The sequence below is a fragment of the Mauremys reevesii genome, linkage group 2 (assembly GCF_016161935.1).
Source record: "Mauremys reevesii isolate NIE-2019 linkage group 2, ASM1616193v1, whole genome shotgun sequence".
Classification (NCBI taxonomy): domain Eukaryota; kingdom Metazoa; phylum Chordata; order Testudines; family Geoemydidae; genus Mauremys; species Mauremys reevesii.
In genome coordinates this window covers 20,261,511-20,280,035 of record NC_052624.1, presented here as the reverse complement: position 1 = coordinate 20,280,035, position 18,525 = coordinate 20,261,511, and the positions used below count along the sequence as shown (strand labels likewise).

The window sequence follows — 18,525 nt, the reverse complement described above, 5'->3', positions numbered from 1 at the left end:
ATGGCTGGATTCTATTCCTTATTGTGCATCATCAACATGATTTGCTAATTTCCAATTACAATGCCTATCAGCTATACCTGTGCAATATACCAAACTAAAGTCATTGGTGGGGCACAGGGGCAATCAAAGGCATAAGTTAGCCTGGCTAAACATTTATTATTGTTGACATGAGAGTATGAAAGAATCCACCTTGATTTTCAGTTCCCATCATCATTGATGGATTTTTATTTTTATAAACTGTAAACTGAAAGTATTTGATCTAGAAATTGTGACGCTACATAGGAGCCCACTAATCCATTTTTTTACTGAGTCGAACTTTGAAATGTGATTATACTCTATGTAAACTCCATGCATAGTCCAACCTGTGGGTCAGAGAAAATATCCAATGCTAGCCATCCTCAAAAAGAGGGAGAAGGGGAAATGTGTGGAGGAAGAGAGAGTAGATTAAAATTTTGTAGAGGTGTGGGGGGAGGTGGAGAGAAGGAAAAGCATCCAGATGTTATACACTTTTAACATAAAAGTAGTTAAAAATGTGCATCTTACATTCAGACCTTCTCCTACTGTTCATTAGCCATATTAGCATTTTTTCTCTAGACCACAGTTCAACAATCATGACCTCAGTATTTCCCACTACACCAATGGAGAGAGAATGGGGAAAAGGGCATCAGGAGGCTATTACTGACCGTTTCCCTTTATGCTGTTTAAAAGTTTAGCTATTTATGTGTTACTCAATTCCTCTGAGATTGCTGTAGTATTTAGAAAAGGAAATAATATGTAAGCAAGGAAAACAATGAAGAGCACTAATCACCCAGTGATAGCCTAACAAAGGTGTTAAAGAAAAAACTCACAATTGCTTAAACTTTTGAAGGAACATTTTTTGGTTGTCTTGTTAGACTAACCATTAAGAATGCATGAATAATGAGTTCAAAACCAAAGGATGTATTATACATATAACTATATGATTTATTCAAGGGGTGGAAGTTGAACCCCGCATTTGTGTAGCTGACTTTAAAAGTAAACTAAAAGTGTAAATCATTAATTTGCAATGTATAAGGTCACTGTTTGCCATTCCTGCATTAGTAACAATAAAACCATTGTAATTCCTTAAATATATCAAAGCTACCTGAATTTAAAATGGAATCCCATCTATGACTCATAAAATGTAAATGCAGAGGTATAATTTTTTTTTTAAACAAGGCAGGTTTAAACTTTTAAAGCATTTAATATACAAGGACTAATAAATGATAGCACTAAAAACCATGATCACATCAGCTAAATGGATTATAAATTAAATTTCCATAATGTATGCAACTGAAATACAAATGTAGGCATAAATCAAGGTATTTTCTAAACACAGGTTAATTACACAAATTCAAAAACTGTCTATTTTTTATGCAAAATAATCCACTTAGCATTTTTCATATTGGTCTTAATTCTTGGCCACTTGCAACACTTGCTCCTAGAAGCCTATCAATAACTCTATGTCAAGAAAAAATAGCAATAGGTATATTGAAGAAACTTGTATGTTATTTTTCAAGTGTCTGTCTTTTATGAGTGTTTATTGCCAGAAATTGTGCCAAAATGATCTGAAATAAAAAGGATTAATTATAGTAGAAGCCTTTTAATATAAGTGAGTGCACTAGCGATGCAATTAATGCAAATCGTGATGCTATCAGGAGAATAAATGTGAACAACATCACAGGCCATTTCTGTTTGCTGCCAAATAACTTTAGTAATTTACTACATTAAGAATCAATAAAAAAATAATGCTTTTCAAATGCATGACTATCAATCTTCAGGTAGTTCCAAACTGAACATTTATAACAATCTAAAAACTATATAAAACATTTTTAAGCCACCTTGATTGTGCAGGTAGGTGATAACTTTAATTGCAGCTTATGTTAGCCAAGTGATTCTAAATATAAAAAGTAAAGTTCATTTGTTAACAAGGTAAAATAAACAGTTAATATTCTAATTAGTGTCAAAGCTAAGTTTTGGTATCGAATGAATGTCCTAATAAAGTTTTCTCTTTGATAACTTAAGTCACGATCAGTTTCAGTCCTTTCAAAGAGGTGAAGTATAGTATAACAAAGCCAACATTGCACTGAAGTGGACATATGCCCTACTCTGCAGGAATCTGCCTAGATTGTGAACCTTTATCTTTCAAGCACAGACTAAGAGCAGCAAACGCCTGAGGGAAGAAATTAGCTTACACTTTAGATGGGATCTGTTCTAACTCCTTCTCTTTGACCACAACTCTGATGTCTCCTGTTCATACCCTGGTGCATGAGACCAAGGAACCATAATGGCTGATCCAATTACAAACAAACAAACAAACTCACTCCCTTGCTACTATTACAAGAACTCTAGTCCTTCATTCAGCCAAGCTTCCTTTAGCCCTTAATGGTTGGCTCTTTTAGAATCCATTGGAGGATGACACTAGTGCTTGGGAGATCATGTGCCCTACTTTCCTATGTTAATTTGCCCTTTAATTTACTCCCTTGCATTGGATAATCTGTCATTATCTTGTAGACCCAGGAGTTGCACATAATTACAGAAAGGAAATAACCCAAACAGAAACTCATGAAAGAAGCAAATCTAGCCTAAGACCTGAGAATGAATAGATTATGGGCCTGGTTTTAATAGGTGACTAACATCTTCAAAGACAATGAAAGCTAAATAGTGTCTCCCAGGATCAGGTCCAATCTTGCCCCCACTGATTTTAAAAAGAGCAGAAGTGGAAGCGGGTCCTTTCTTGGACTGGGAAGACTGCCAGTAAAACCCAGCTCAGGCCACTCATTTATCATTCCTCAAATTTTGAATCCTAGTGCTCAATCCTGCAACCAGATCCCTGCAGGCAGACCCTTGCACTCATCCAAAGTCCCACTGAATCCACCTGCATGGAGACATTGCAGGATAAAGGCCCAAGTCAGCACTTTCCTGGTTGTCAAAAATCAACACACCATAGAAAGAAATGGTCATTCTACATATACACATACAAAGTGTTTTTTTTAAATGGAGAAGAGGATAAGATATTTTTCTCAAACACAAAAGGTATCAAATACCTTAAATGTGTAACAAATACATTCAAGCAAATGTTATATAAAACAATAAAAACAATAGCTCTGAGATGTTTACCAATATCATCTCATGAAAAACCAGAACTGATTTTGTACCTGTCCTGTAATTTTAATGACTTTTCTGAAATTTCTGGTTGTAGGGAAAAGTTTTTGTTTGTTGTACCTAGTGTCTTGGATAAATTTCATTAGGTTGCTTACATTCTCTCTCATCTACTGCTTTAAATGGATACAGTATTCTCCCTCCTCATCTTCTGTACCTCTATTTTTGGATAGTCTTGCTGGGGTCGTTATAATGGTTGCCACACTGCATCACAGAGATCAAATACCATAGCATTATACTATAGGCATACTGTAGCAATTTTATAGGAACTGTGTAAATAGTTATGTTCATTTTAGGATGTAACACTTCTATTGAAATACCATAAAAGTAGTAATAAAAATTTACATTTCTATTATGCTTTTCATCTAAGGATTTTACAGTTTTACAAATATTAGTGAATTTATCCTCTCAACACCCACCTGAGGTAGGTATTCTGTTATCTATTTTCCATAGCAATGGAAAAATGAGGCACTGAGAATTTAAGCAACTTGCCACAAGTCACAAAAGTCTTTGGTGGAGTGAAATAGTCCTGGGCCTTAACCTCAAGACCATCTTTTCTCCCTTTATAATATTAAATAGTTACATTTACAAATATAAATAAAAAGTTACCTGAATATATTCAGAACAAATATATATCCAGACTGAAGTGCAACTGGTTACAATATGGGATAGGCAAAGGGGACAATTTGTTTGACTTCTACACCTTTTATAGCATACCAACATAGGTAGAAATGTGTTTGCCTAAACCACATGATATATCATAATAATCAGGTTTTAAAAAAAGGTTTTAAACATATTATTGCTTATGATATTGAAGACAGGAATGGGCAAAGTAAGATGTTTTAAAAGTTTTAAGAGGCTAAAATGAATAAATGACATTTTTCCAGGATTATCAAAGCTGACAGTGTCTCTTGGCAGTTGTAGCCCAATGTCCTGATGTACTTCCTACTGTAATGTGCTGAGACATTGCTGTGGTCAGTTCAGGGCATTTTAGAAACTCAGATGGTGAATTTATTACTTTCTGAGTGACACTCAAAGTGGAAAAGTTGAGAGTTGAAATTCTGAGGGACATTTGTGGATGGGCAGGAGATAACAGAATGTCATGGAGACAGCAGAAGAAGATAAGCTAACATGTTTTGAGAATGCTGTTATCATCATGTATCATCAAAACAATCCTCAGGGCAGGGACTACACCTTTTCTATATTCAGCACAATACTGAGCACATTCCACAGATCCTAAGGCTATGTATATTGTCCATTATCCTACTACTTACGTACTACACAGGCACATTAGAGCTGCGTATTATGGTCAGAGGCAGAAAGACAGATATGATGGAAAAGCTCTTCCAAAGGGAAATTCTTGTATTGTGTTCTAATATTGGCCACGCTTTGAGTTGATCTAGTCATTTCAGTGTGCAACAAGTTAATACAGAATGTACAAAGAATTTAGTAGCTTGGAATAACAGATCTTACATGAATGTTAGAGAGGCTGATTAAGGATCCAACCCTGCAAAGCAGATACATGCATGTACCCAGGCACCCACACTGAGTGTGATGGGACTTCAGGAAATGGTCTGCTCCAGTGGATTTTTTTTTTTTTTGCAGGATCGGGGCCCAAATAAGTTCTCACTTATGATTCCCAATACCTTCTGTATGAGGAAAAATTATTTACGATTACTTTATATACTCTCCATTAACCCTTTATAACCCAACACCACTTTTAAAAAAAGCACTGGAATGATAAAGTAAAAAACACCTAGAAAGTGAGTGTGGTCTAGAAGGCTCACAAAGGAAAAGACTGAATTTGAAAAGACTGGTCTTTTAAAACTAAGTTATTTCCTTCATCAGCCTTCAAGACCCCAGGAATCTAGAGAGTAACCTTCTCTAATTTAGTTATTTGTAAACAGTTATTAAATAATACTTAGCACTTTTATAGTGAAATTCATCTTCAAAGCTAATAAAAATGATAGAAAAATAGAGAATCATTAGTACTTTCTCCTACCTTATATTATTTATATTTCATCCTGTTCACAAATCCCTCTTTAAAATAGCCTAATTCTTTGTGGCCTGGTTAAACAAAAGTTAAATGTGAAGACTGACTGCATAAAAAAATAATTCAAGAAGTGTTTTTTCTTTATCGTGACTCACTGCCCTCTCCTTACTCATTTTACCTTTTTTTTTCAAAACTAGTATTTTCTCATTTTGAAGCATGGAATCATTTTTTATAGACATGAGCATAACAAAATTTTTGAAAGTGAGAAAAAGTAGATTAATATATTGCTTTTAACACAATTATGGAAAAACAAATTATAAAACAAGAATATCAGCCGTGTGTAACTATTTGGTTGCTGTAACCCATTGCCCTTCAGTCTGCATTTCAATGAATGCAATGCATTATATTATTGCAGTATAGAAAGACCCACTCATGTCATTCTAAAATTTGAAAATCTGCTATATAAAATATTTTTCTTTTAAATATTGCTGTACTTTTTTTTGGCCACTACTGCATAGCTCTTCTGCTTCATAAAACATAAGGCTAAGACTTTATAGTACAGGTGCCTAAAGTTGTGTCTTAAATTCATGTTTAGGCACCTAAACAAGTGACCCAATTTTCAAAAGTGCTGAGTATGAAAAAGGTTCATTTTACTTCAATATGCTAATATTTTACTTCTGGAATTGTAAGTTGAAATATGATTTTCAAAGGATATAAAATAAGATGAGATTGGTGGTCTCAAACTAACTCTTGCTAGTTATTTATTAACATCATGAAACCACCACAACATACCACAGCACTACCAAAATCCTCAGCTCTTCAGAGGAGTAAAGTTTTCAGATAAAGCAAAATCATTTGTAAATTGGTATTATCTTTGATTTCTTGCCTGCTGGAAATGTTGAAGGTCAGCAAGTACAAGTTCATAAAAGCTCCAGCCATTTTGGGTAACTGAGTGTTTCGGTTGTGGAAAGCTTGCTTGTCAAATTTGCTGCAGTCAATGTAAAAATCTGAAATTGATTAGAAGTTTGTGATAAGCAGAGAATGTACTAGTGACTAATATTATCTTAAAAATCTAGGGATGTGGTTCTTAATTATATATCATAGAATACATTTCCAGTTAAACTATTTGAGAATTTCTGCTATAATGATCTTGAGTCATTTTGATTCATAAATGACGATTCACACCAAAGAATATTTGTATTACAAGAATAGTGGAGAGCCATTTTTTAAATCACCAAAACAATATACAGCACTTCACATCTACTCACTATCAGGGAGTGTTATAATGAGGACAGGCAAACATCATTCTAACTTACACTACAATTGATAGCTAAAAGTAGTCTAGGAGTACAAGTCAATCAAACATTGACTCCACCACTTACCCCTAAGGCCCCCTCCACCTGTCACCATAAGTCCCTCTCCCTGGGTAATTACTTCCAGGGTTGAGATTAACATATGACTAAAAACAAGGGGTATTATGTGACCCCTCTAAGAACTCCTCCTACCACCCTCTACCAACTGGAGTGGATTTCAGTTCTGTAGGACCTCCTTGAGAGTGGGTTTGACCAAGCAGGGCAAGTTCAGGGACAGGGAGACCCATTCAAAAGAGGGGCCTGTGATGCCTCTAAGAACGCCTCCAACCACCTTCTTCCAGTAGGCACGGGTTTCACTCCTTTATGCCCTCCTGGAAGGGAAACATTTATAAATTGGAATAGGCACAGAACGAGGATCTAGGCAGAATCCTCAATCTCCGGAGCTCAACAGTTGGCTGGTTGGCAGTACCACACCTGAAGCCCCATCGCTGTGTGGATTAAGCCATTTTGTTTCAAGAGCATATTTCTCAGACATTGTGGAAACACTCAGGGGAAAACATGGCCTCTTTCATTACCCCCATGAGAATTACAGAATTCATTTTAGCTCTGAGAGCACTCAGTTGTCTGTGGAGCAAGCACTACTTTAGGAGCAGGGAGCTGTTGAGGGGAATCTTTGGCCCAACCATTGATGGATACCTCAGAACCTGACCCCAAGACTCAAGCGCTCATGAGGCAGACTGACTAGCATGATGGCCACCGAGCCATGGAAGAAGGCAACCATGGCTGATTGAAGAAGATGAACGGCAAATATGTTGCTCAAGTAAACAGACTATAAAAAGTAGCAGTCAAGGATGGGGTGTAGTGGGGTAGGAACTGACCTAGGGTTGCATAAATACAAAAAATAGCAGACTTACAGCTGTTTCTTTTCTGAAAGTCTCGACAGCTCAATGACAACCTTTCTAAAATACCTGGAGATGCTGTACAGCGCTGCATCAGAGAGCAAAGGTGAATCAGATCCAACTTGTTTTTGCTGAAGATCAAGCCAACTTGTTGAAGAGGACACAAAGTGTGAGGAGGAGGATGGATTTAAGGAAGGTCTTTGCCATAGCACTAACAACCAGTGCCATGCTGAGAGTGTAAACGAGTCAAGCAGTCTACTGTAAGCATGTCTGTTTATGCTGTCCTTGATCTTGTCTTTGGGAGAAGCTTTTTGAAGACTGTTAGGGCTGTGTTATAGATGTGCCAGACCAGCGGCATCATAACTGAATGAATTGGACTTCAGAGAATAGAAACAGCATGCTCCAGACCCTGTGTGCTGACCTGTGTTTGTAAAGCTTATTAAACGCCATTATTGCCATAGGTTATGCAATGCCTGTGCTTAACCCAAGAAAATTTAGCACCAGAGGTGACCTTGGTAAATGCTGTGCACAGCGCTTGAGATTCTAACAGTGTTTTAAACAAAATTAACAAACCAAAGGATACCCACTTAGTCCATTATATTGACTGCGTGAGCCACATAAAAAGTTACAGAACATTGATTAGGAAAAAGACTAACTAAGAAATCTAAAAGGATTAAGTTAGAGAATAGTAAGGGAACAAGCATGTGATATAAAATATTATAAAACTTGGTATCCGTAAATAAAAATATCTATTGAAAAGGTCTTTGTGAGTATCTGTGTTTCTGTTACAAGGACTGTGTGGCCCTTAAACAAGATGAAAGTTTTGATGGGGCATCTCAGTTTGTTTTCTAGGGTTGTGTGTCTTTTAAATATAAATAGTTTGTGAAAACTCAGCTATTGCGTCTTTAATAGAAGAAACCTATTTATAGCAAAAAGCTAAAATGCATGTAGTAGAATCTGAGGGAGGGGGGGGGAAGGAAAAACAAGTTTAAAGCAAAAAATATCCTATATTCTGTATAAAACACAGATATCTGAGTACAACTGAGTTGACTCAATACCATCGAACTACAATGGTTTAACTATGACCTATTGAAAAAATGGGGTTGTGTGGATCTACTGACTTCGGGTGTAATCACACACCCATGTTTAATAATATATGGAGATATACTTATCTCATAGAACTGGAAGGGACCCTGAAGGGTCATGGAGTCCAGCCCCCTGCCTTCACTAGACCAAGTACTGATTTTGCCCCAGATCCCTAAGTGGCCCCCTCAAGGACTGAACTCACAACCGTGGGTTTAGCAGGCCAATGCTCAAACCACTGAGCTATCCCTCCCCCCAAAACCCATGTTTCCTTAATGTTCCATCAGGATTATGCATATTAGGCCCTGCTGGGGTTGGAAAAATTATCAGTAATTAGGTTTGAGGGGTATTTACTCAGAGTAAGTGGGGGAGGTAAGCTCTGTTAATATTAAATTAAATAAAACCTCAGAAATTTGTATATTACTATGGGTCAGTCCTTCTAGTAACTCAAAAGTCATTTCAAGTTTTAAAATACTAGATTTTCAAAAATAAACAATGGTTTAACCCAAAAAATGAAATTTTGCAAGGATTCACAAACCTCCATTATATTTATAAAACAAGAACATACTGTAAGAACAATCAAACATTTAAAAGTTATGAGTATTTGTAGGGTGTTTACTATGGTTGTGCTACATCCATTTTTATTTAAGCACACAGAACTTTAAGCACAAAAGAAACGTGTTTAAAATGAAAAAAATTAAGACATGCATTGAGATCTACAAGGCCCCCAGTCAGGAGAGGGTGCAGTAACACTGAGGATTGTTGTGTATGGTGATCTACTGTTTAATTCTGTAAGATATACCTATAGTGCTCTGTTTTTGATTGAAACAGAAAAATATATTGTAACTAAAAATTAGACAAAACCATTAAGAGAATTTAATAAGAGTTTACATTTTCACCCATAGATCACAAAAGGGAATGTTTAGAGAGGGGTGCATAAACTCCTCATGTATCTATTTATTAAGAGCTGTAGTGATCAAAGCACCTGCTAACTACAGACACTGAAGTTTGTTTGAAAAAAGAGGTTGATATAAAATCGTGAGCTTTTCTGGAGACTGTCTTTTATAACAGAAACCAGAATGGCTGCTGATGGACTGCAAAACGTTGCTTTTTTTAACTCTGGAAATATATATTATATAATCTTACTCTTTGTACATGCTGTCCTTACTAATGATGATACATGTCTTTATTGCAGTGTGATCTGTTTAATATGGAAAGAGCAACTTCAAGCTGTATTTCACCAGAGCAAAGTACAATCCCATTTTAACTATGGCTGTGCTTAATACTGGTTTGTTTATTTTTTAAAGTGGTATTCAACAGGTTGTACATGAGTTTGGTGCATTTGGGGAATACTACTAAAATTTTGCTTGTTTTTTAACCCACAGGCCCAAATACACTTGGAGGGGAAAATAACCATGTGCTAGCATCTCTTTTCCCTGTGATGGGAAGTAAATTTCTGTAACTGACTTTTAAATGTGTTTTTAAAATGGTTCTTTTAAAAGTTTGGTTTTAATGATTAAATTGTTATTTGTGATTTAGGGCATATGCAGGAGATAGGGGTGGGTTTTTTAAAAAGGGATTTTGTTGCAAACTTTGTTTTTGGGTCCCTGGGGACAACATGCTTGTATTAAAAATGTCTATGTATTGGAGAACCACTAGGGAGAGAAAGAAACCAAAACCTTTGTGTCGGTGTTTGTTTTACAGCCTGAAATGGATTTTGTAAAGCTGACTTGGAGGTTGACTCTCACATAGTGTCTGATGTAGAAGACACACCTGAGGGTTCTGTTGAGAAACCTCCAAACACTCTGAAAATGTAGGTGCAGATCCCCAAACAAATGTGTATATGGAATGAGTAAGAAGCTGGCAATGGGTATTATACAGATTTAGGAATGAGATGTATTCTGAGGAATTCATTTTGTCAATCTTGAATGTAAAAATTCAAGCCAGCAGGTTATTGAAACCATACACAGGGGAATACAGTTAGTTCTTGAAAACATTAATGGTAGGCTAGCCCCAGATGATTTTGTTCAATTATGTTTAGACAGCTGTAATTTAAACAATTCTTTGTTTTCAGTAAGAAGAACTAGGAATGACCAGGCTGCTAAACTGCTAAAGAGAAATAGGGTGATACTTGTTGATGGGACCATATGCATCATTGTGACAATTGTAAAAAACATGGATGGGGGTGGCCGTAGAGTTTTAAATTCTATCCACAATAATCTAATCATCCATAAAAAGAAACTGTATTTAGTTGACTTGACTTACACCAGTACTAATCTGTTTGTTGCACATAGTCTCTTGGCTGTCATGTCCGACAGTAAACCTACAGATGCAGAACTGTTACATGGGTCAAGAAAGTTCCATGAGAAACTGGGGTGGTCAGATCAAAAGATTATGCTCAGCGATCTAGCACTGTTTGAACAGCATTTACAAGTCAATATACAGGTGTGCTTTATGTGGAGGATGGGGGGGCGGGGTTTTGTTTTTAAATGTGGGACACAGTGTATCTCGAGACTTTTTTTAGCCTGCTGTACAATAAGCATTATTATGAAGTTCCGGAGGTAAAGAAGTTGTTTGATGTGAGAAATTATTGAGAGTTCTGCCACAGGCTGTACAGTCACCAACATTTGCAGGTATCTGTGCTGCCTCTGCTTAAGCACAATGTGTGCAGACAGCATGGGCATTCAAGTAGGATGCCCTAGCTGTAGACTATATTGCAGGTACAAAGAGCGTTCAGAAAGATGCAGACTCTGCACGAAAAAAACAAGTCATATGTCTAAAACTTTATGTGATAAGGGTCAGTCTTATGTTGACATGGGGCACAAATGCAAAGCGAGGTGCTGTAAGCAGAGACAAGGTATCACCTCCAGGGATGTAAACAGTCACCTGTATTTTATGGATAAACTTAGAAAGCCTGAATTATCAGAAAAGTATAATTTCTTACAATTTTGAATGCACGCAAGGGACAGCGTTGCATGTGTCCAGGTACATTTTTCCTACGTCCCTGAAGCCAGAAAAATCCTGCGAGTTTAAGGGCAGCAAGTGTCTTTTTGCCTTTAAGACTTTTTTTGGAAAAGCTCCAGGACTACTCATTCACAGCGCACAATTCCAAAGGTTATGGCGAGTACTTCATTGTCAGACAGTTACTGAAGGAAAAGATATTGACAGAACTGATAATATAACGTAGTAAACTGGTGTGAATGTGACACGGTCACAATGACAAATTTAAACAAATTTTATTAATCAGCTGATTTAACACACCATTTTACAGCAGACTGTGAAAAATGGACACTAAGACCCTGGCCTATATGGGGTCTGAGCTGCTTCATTCTTCCGTTTTGTTCTTATCCAAGGTCTGCTCTTGAGATCTGTCTCACGCATGAGCAAAAACAGCTGATGCATGACAGATTTACCCACACAGGGCTACTGATGTGTGGGTTCTCAAAGGCCTTGTCGAGCTGTCAAGAGATTTTCAGAAAAAACAGCTGAAAGTCCACTGTTTTTTAGATTTATGCAACCCCAGATCAGTTCCTACTCGTTAAACCCCATCCTTTTTACAGTTATTTACCTGAGCAACGTCTTCGACAGTCACCTTGTTTGACTCTGATGAGCCACGGTTGCCTTCCTCCAGGGGGGTGAATGTTCGGTGGCCATCATGCTTGTCAGTCTGCCTCATGAGCACTTGGGTCTCAGGGTCAGGTTCCAACATATCCATCAACAGCTGGACTAAAGGGCTCCCCTCGACAGCTCCCTGCTCCTCAGAACTGTTGCTGACTTAGTGCTTTCTCTGCAGGTGACTGAGCGGCCTTGGAACTAAAACGAATTCCATAATTCTCATGGGGGTAATGAAGGAGGTCATGTTTCCCCTCAGTGTTTCCACCATTTCTGAAAAACACACTCTTGATGGCTTCTTCCACACAGTGATCAGGCTTCAGGGGGTGGTGCTGCCAACTGGGCAAATGCTGAGCTCCACAGTTTGAGGGTTCTGGCCTAGACTCTCGCACTATACCTATTTCTGATTGGTACGTTTCCCTTCCAGGAGGACTTAAGGGGGTGAAACATTCATGTCAATTGGTAGAGGGCTGTGGGAGGTGTTCTTAGAGGGGTCACACATCCCTCTTCTGGACAAGTCTCCATGCCCCTGAACTTGCCCTTATTGGTTATACTCACTCTTGGGGATATCCTACGGGGCTGAAACCGATTCTGATTGGTAAAGAGTGGTGGGAAGAGTTCTTAGAGGGATCACACACAATCCTTGTTTCTGATCATGTGTCTATCTCGACTCGAAGTAATATCCCAGAGTGCACTGTCAGGTGGGTGGGGCTTAGGGGTTGGGATCAATATTTGATTTATGTTGTACCCTAGACTGCTATATAATTTGCTTTTCTTGTTATGCATACAAATTCTGCACATTTGAAAAAACCCTGGATGAACTGTAGTTACTAAACTACTACACTGTGAGTGTTCCTAACTGAAATTCCAGTGATCTGTTTTACAGAATTTTCTTGCTTCAGGTTTAAACATAATTTGATGGGAAGTAAAATGAGATAGCGGAAGTAAATTAGAAACAAAGTTTTACTTTTATCATCTGAATTACAATCTTTTAAAAACAGTCCAGTTGTCTATTATTTCTCTAACCTCTATACACACTTTATCAAGATAAATCAACATTTATTAATATAAGTAAACCAGTCATTTTTAATAAGAATTCAAATACAATGAAGAATTCATTTCAGTAAATATTCTGAACTTAACTTAAATGGACCTAGGTGTTTCCAACTGTGAAAAAAGATCAGGGTGCCATTACCACATACTTTAACTGTTTATTTATTTCTTGTCCAGGAGCTTGATTTAGAGGCAATAAAATGCAATCAGTACACAAACCAGAAACAGAATAATCTGCTAATGGAACTTTTAATTGATAAGTGACCACTGACATGAGGTAATTCTTTCCATGTAGAGCTGCTTGCAGAGACCTTTGTGCACTTTATCGGTAAACAATCACTAACATAAGCATTAAAGAAAATTTAAATACATTATGACCTAATAAATATCACAATCAATCAATATACTCTTTTCCCTCCTAAAGATTTAGTGTTAAAATACCACATTTTAGTAGCCTTTTAGTGCTGGACATATATTTACAATGTTGGTACTAAGTTGAGTACTTTGTAATCAAAAGATAATTGGTTAAGTAAACCAGCACACAAAGGAATTGTCAGGTTGAATAACCATGTTAGAAAATAAATTCATACTGATGTATGTAAATATTCATAAAGAGGCTGAGCAACTCCTTTAAAATATCTCCTATTATTGCATATTATGATGTCATAATTAATGGAACATGCAACTTTCAATGGTAAACTTATTTTGGGGATTTACTATTTTGACCCTTTTAAACAGATCAGAAAACTTAGGGAAAAATGATCTGCTAAAAAGATATATTTTTCTTTTTTGAACAATCTTTTAAACTGCTTACTTTTCCTTTTAAAGTCATTGTAAGGAAGATTCATGTCATTTTTGACCAAACACAAAAGTACTGTAAGTTTAAGCAATATTTGACTCCTTGATTCCATTTTATTGTTTGAAATGATATAAATGACTTTGTACAAACAATCTCTTGTTTGTTAGCATACTAATTCCACACACACCTTTTTGGGAATTAATGCTTGTCAATGGAGCTTGCACTACAAATGAATAATACAGTTGACTGATTTAAACCAAACCAAAATAGATCTTTCCTAAATGGACAAAACTAAAGGGAAAAAAGTATAGCCTACAAATTAGGAAAAAATTCTCGACTGTTAGAGAAACTAGGCAGAAGAAGACTACCACGATAACGTCTAACACTATGGGTGCTACAGCGGCACAGCTAGTGCGCCATATCTTAGACACTTTCTACAGCAAAGGAAGGGGTTTTTCCATTGCTATAGGAACTCCACTTCCCCAAGTGATGGTAGCTAGGTCAATGGAAGCATTCTTCCATCAACTGAGTTATGTCTACACCAGGCGTTAAATCAGCATAACTACACCACTCAGGGAGATAAGGTGGGGCTGGATAGGACATACTACGCGCAAGCAGCAACAAACATCACCAGACAGGCACACCAGTGGAACCCCCCCAAAGGCAAGCGGAAAAAGGCAAGCCAAAAAAATACCTACGCGCGACCTTTGAGTTGAAAAAAAAAAAACCTACCTGGAACCAAGCAAAGCGAATGTGGCCCGGGAGAGAGAGGAGACTATGGTTGTGTTGGCGGCCCGGTTGGTTTGGGGTGGGGGAATGAATGAAATGAATGAACCACACAGGGAGTCTTTTCACGCCTCTGAGCTTCATAGCTATGTCAACCTAACTTTTATGTGTGGACTAGGCCCAAGTGCGGTGGTTGAGGCACCATGATTTTAGCTATTAAAATGAATAAGAAGTTTAACTGTCATCTCTATAGTCTTTTCCTACTCTTTCTTTGTTTTGCCTATTCATCTTTTTAGTGCAGGGATGTATGCATATGTGTGTTGTTTAAAACTCATTTACTCAAAGCCTTCACATGTATTCTGTTCATGATTTAGGAGTTTAGGCCATAATCCAATATGCACCGTAGCCAATGGAAAGGTTCCGCTTGATTTCAATGGGTTTTATATTGGTCCCTAAGACAATTAAAAAGCATTTTAGTTAATCTTTAAAAGACTAGTGTAAAGATCAATAAGATTAAAACTGGACCTATGGATAATATCTTGCACAATAACAAAATGTGGAGGGATAGCTCAGTGGTTTGAGCATTGGCTTGCTAAACCCAGGGTTGTGAGTTCAATCCTTGAGGGGGGCACTTAGGGATCTGGGGCAAAAATTGGTCCTGCTAGTGAAGGCAGGGGGCTGGACTCGATGACCTTTCAAGGTCCCTTCCCGTTCTAGGAGATAGGTAATAATTGGAGATATACCAATTACCTTTTAATGAACTAGTTTGCAATATTTCAAGTTTTGGATTAGCTGTATATACAGGAATTCTGCACATTGTATATGAAGCCTTAGTTATACACAAATATGAAACTTTGTGCACTATTTATCCCATTAGATTTGTCAATTAAAATCACAACATAAACTCTTCATATTTCAGAAATGTAACCCATTAAATTTCATTAGAATCAATAATTAATTGTTCCCTATTTCGATTTGATTTAGTCAAAATAAGCCATTTAGAATTTGATCCAATACCTTTTCATTCAGTAGTTATCTAATCTTACTGAAAGAAACAGCTTTAAAACTTAATTTGTCAAATATCTAAGCTTAATATAACACTCTTAGATCTCACTGCGCATAGTCCACCATAATCAGATCACCACATATATTAACAAACTATAGTATGTTGTGCAATCTAGTCAATTTAGAAAGTACCTTCTTTAATATGCATCAGGAGAATGTGCACAAGGCAATAAATCAATTATTTCAGTCCTATGTTAATATTAATTGCTGTGATTGATCTTTAGCATAGATTAACGACAATGTCCCTGCATACTATCATCAAAATACTACTACCAATTTTTTAAAAGTTAAACATCTTTGCCTCTCTACCTAACATGTCCCCAAAATGCTACTTTACCAGTAATTTGGTTCCCAAGCGGACAGACTTTCATAATTCAAAGCAAGCAAAGAACAAACCCTTCATTCTGTGTCCTGCCACCTTTCCAAGAAATAGGAAACACCGTGACAAAACAAACTTCAAATTCTTTTTCACAAATCTTCAGTGTCTTTAGAGGACTTTTGATTGACTTCTGCAAAGAAGCTTCACATTGATAGATCATACAAATGAATCAGAAACACCGATCCATGGCTCACTAGTCCTTATCAATGGTCTAGAGTCAAAAAGAACAAATAGAGGAGATAGCTCATTGGGTCTTGGGAACCAGTTGAGTCTAAGTGTAATGGAATACTAGTGTCTGAAGCAAACAAAAATCCTGTCAAAGACATTAGAAGTCATGACACAACTAAACAGTCATATTTTCAGAACTATCAGGCCTGTTCCAAAACGGAGGTAGTAAGAAACCATAAAAGTTCTAGTTCCAAACATGAGAGGACTAACAAGTTCATTTCTGTTCAACAATCTTTTAGACACCTCTCTCAACTAGCTGCTGATTCTGCATAAGAATATAACTAAAACTGTCAAAAATCCCACCTTTTATAATCTAATGTATAATGTCAAGGTTCCAAATTACATATTTTGACTATTTATCCCTGATGATTCTTATTTCTAATCCTCCTTTGGTCACTGACTGTGAACCACTTCACTTTTCTGCTTCAGGTTCCACTTCTGTACAATGGGGGCAGTTACAGTTATAAGGATGTTGTAAGATTGATTTATGTTTTCACAGCACTACATAAGTGCTAAGTATTTTTATACAGAGTGTTTATTTAGGTCGCCTAACACTTTCCATTATAAAACAAAATTGTAACCTTTTTTGGGAAGCTTCAACACCTCCATGTTTGCAACAGATCTTTGAAATTCATCAGATAGAAAGTATCAGAGGCGTAGCCGTGTTAGTCTGGTTCTGTAAAAGCAGCAAAGAATCCTGTGGCACCTTATAGACTAACAGACGTTTTGCAGCATGAGCTTTCGTGGGTGAATACCCACTTCTTCGGATGCAAGCCACGAAATTCACCCATGAAAGCTCATGCTGCAAAACGTCTGTTAGTCTATAAGGTGCCACAGGATTCATCAGATAGAAAGTTCTTCGGCCACAGAAGTGCCTTTTCACTGTCCCATGAAATTCCATTCACATTTAGCTGATTTAGAAACTGTTAGAAATCACAACTTTCCTTCTCTTACTTGTGTTCCTCAGGAAAATTTTGGCAGCCTAACAAAACAACTGAACTTAACATTCTAAAGAGTCACACTGCTGCCAAAGTAGCAGAAACTGCACTGGGAAATCTAGGAACTGGCAGAACAGCTGTTGTGGAGGGGATGGAAAGGAAGCAAAGCCAAGCCATATACTTCCCCTCTCATCCCCCAAAACACATAACCCTTGGATAGTCCATATCACCAGCAGTCCATCCCCCTGAGAGATAATAGCCTTCTCCTACTGCCAGCTAATGTAGTTAGTCCTGTAGCTCAAGTAGTAGAAATCTGTGCTGCAGTGCTACAAGGTCAAGATTCAAACCCTGCTAATAACACACAGTTTTTGCAGTTGTACACAGAAGAATTATTTTTTAAAAAAACTAGGCAATTACTTATGATTGACAACTATTATTTCCCACAGGACCGCTGCCCTGACTCATTCAGCGTACAGAATAAATGCACAAAGGGGCAGAAATAAATTTGCGTGGGCAACTGTAAATCTTACATTTCCAAACTTTCAACCGCTTGACTTTGCAACCTAAACAATTAACAGCTTTTTGGTAGCAATTTTGTAATTATCATCTAGGTTTAAAGAGCCTGAAAACATAAGATTTAGAAGATATTTAATTAAACCTTAGCTAATTTTCTTAATGAATCAAATAGCATTATGGATACATGTTAAATTATTAAAAAACCTCTGGACAGGAAACAGAAAAAAGTAAATCCGGTTATGAATCTACACATTACTGAAAGTCAAACACATTTGGCTAATAGCACTGAATGGTTACTGGGATACACAGAATTTATGTAAATTATTAAATTTTAATGTATTTGTTTTCTGATAACACTGAAACTTTTTAAGTGAGAGTTTTCAGTGGCACTACTGTCTTTTGGTTTATGCAAATAAGAAATTGCTGTGGATGCCTGACTGCTTCCTTTGCAGTATTCCTATTTTATTTACAAAAAAGCTTTTAATAATGTACTACTGCTTTTAAATAATTCTGTGCAAATGCATAAAATGAAGCATTTCTGGAAATGGATGAATGACTATTCAATAATGTCTTTAACTTAGACCACAATACTGGCAGGTACTGAATAGTAAGGCCGTGCCTTATCTTTCTGTTTAATGAATCAGCTCTCTAAACATGCCAGTAAAAAGGTGTCTCTGCACCTGGATAGAGCTAATTATTAAATAACACTGTCACTTCATACCTTACACAAACGTACTGCAA

At 36.9% G+C, this 18,525-nt stretch overlaps 1 protein-coding gene across 3 annotated transcripts in view; it reads right to left on the bottom strand.

The window, feature by feature from the left end:
- Window positions 1-18,525, bottom strand: part of UBE3C (ubiquitin protein ligase E3C) — a 179,208-nt gene that overhangs the window by 35,276 nt on the left and 125,407 nt on the right. The gene's annotated exons all lie outside the window — the stretch shown is intronic.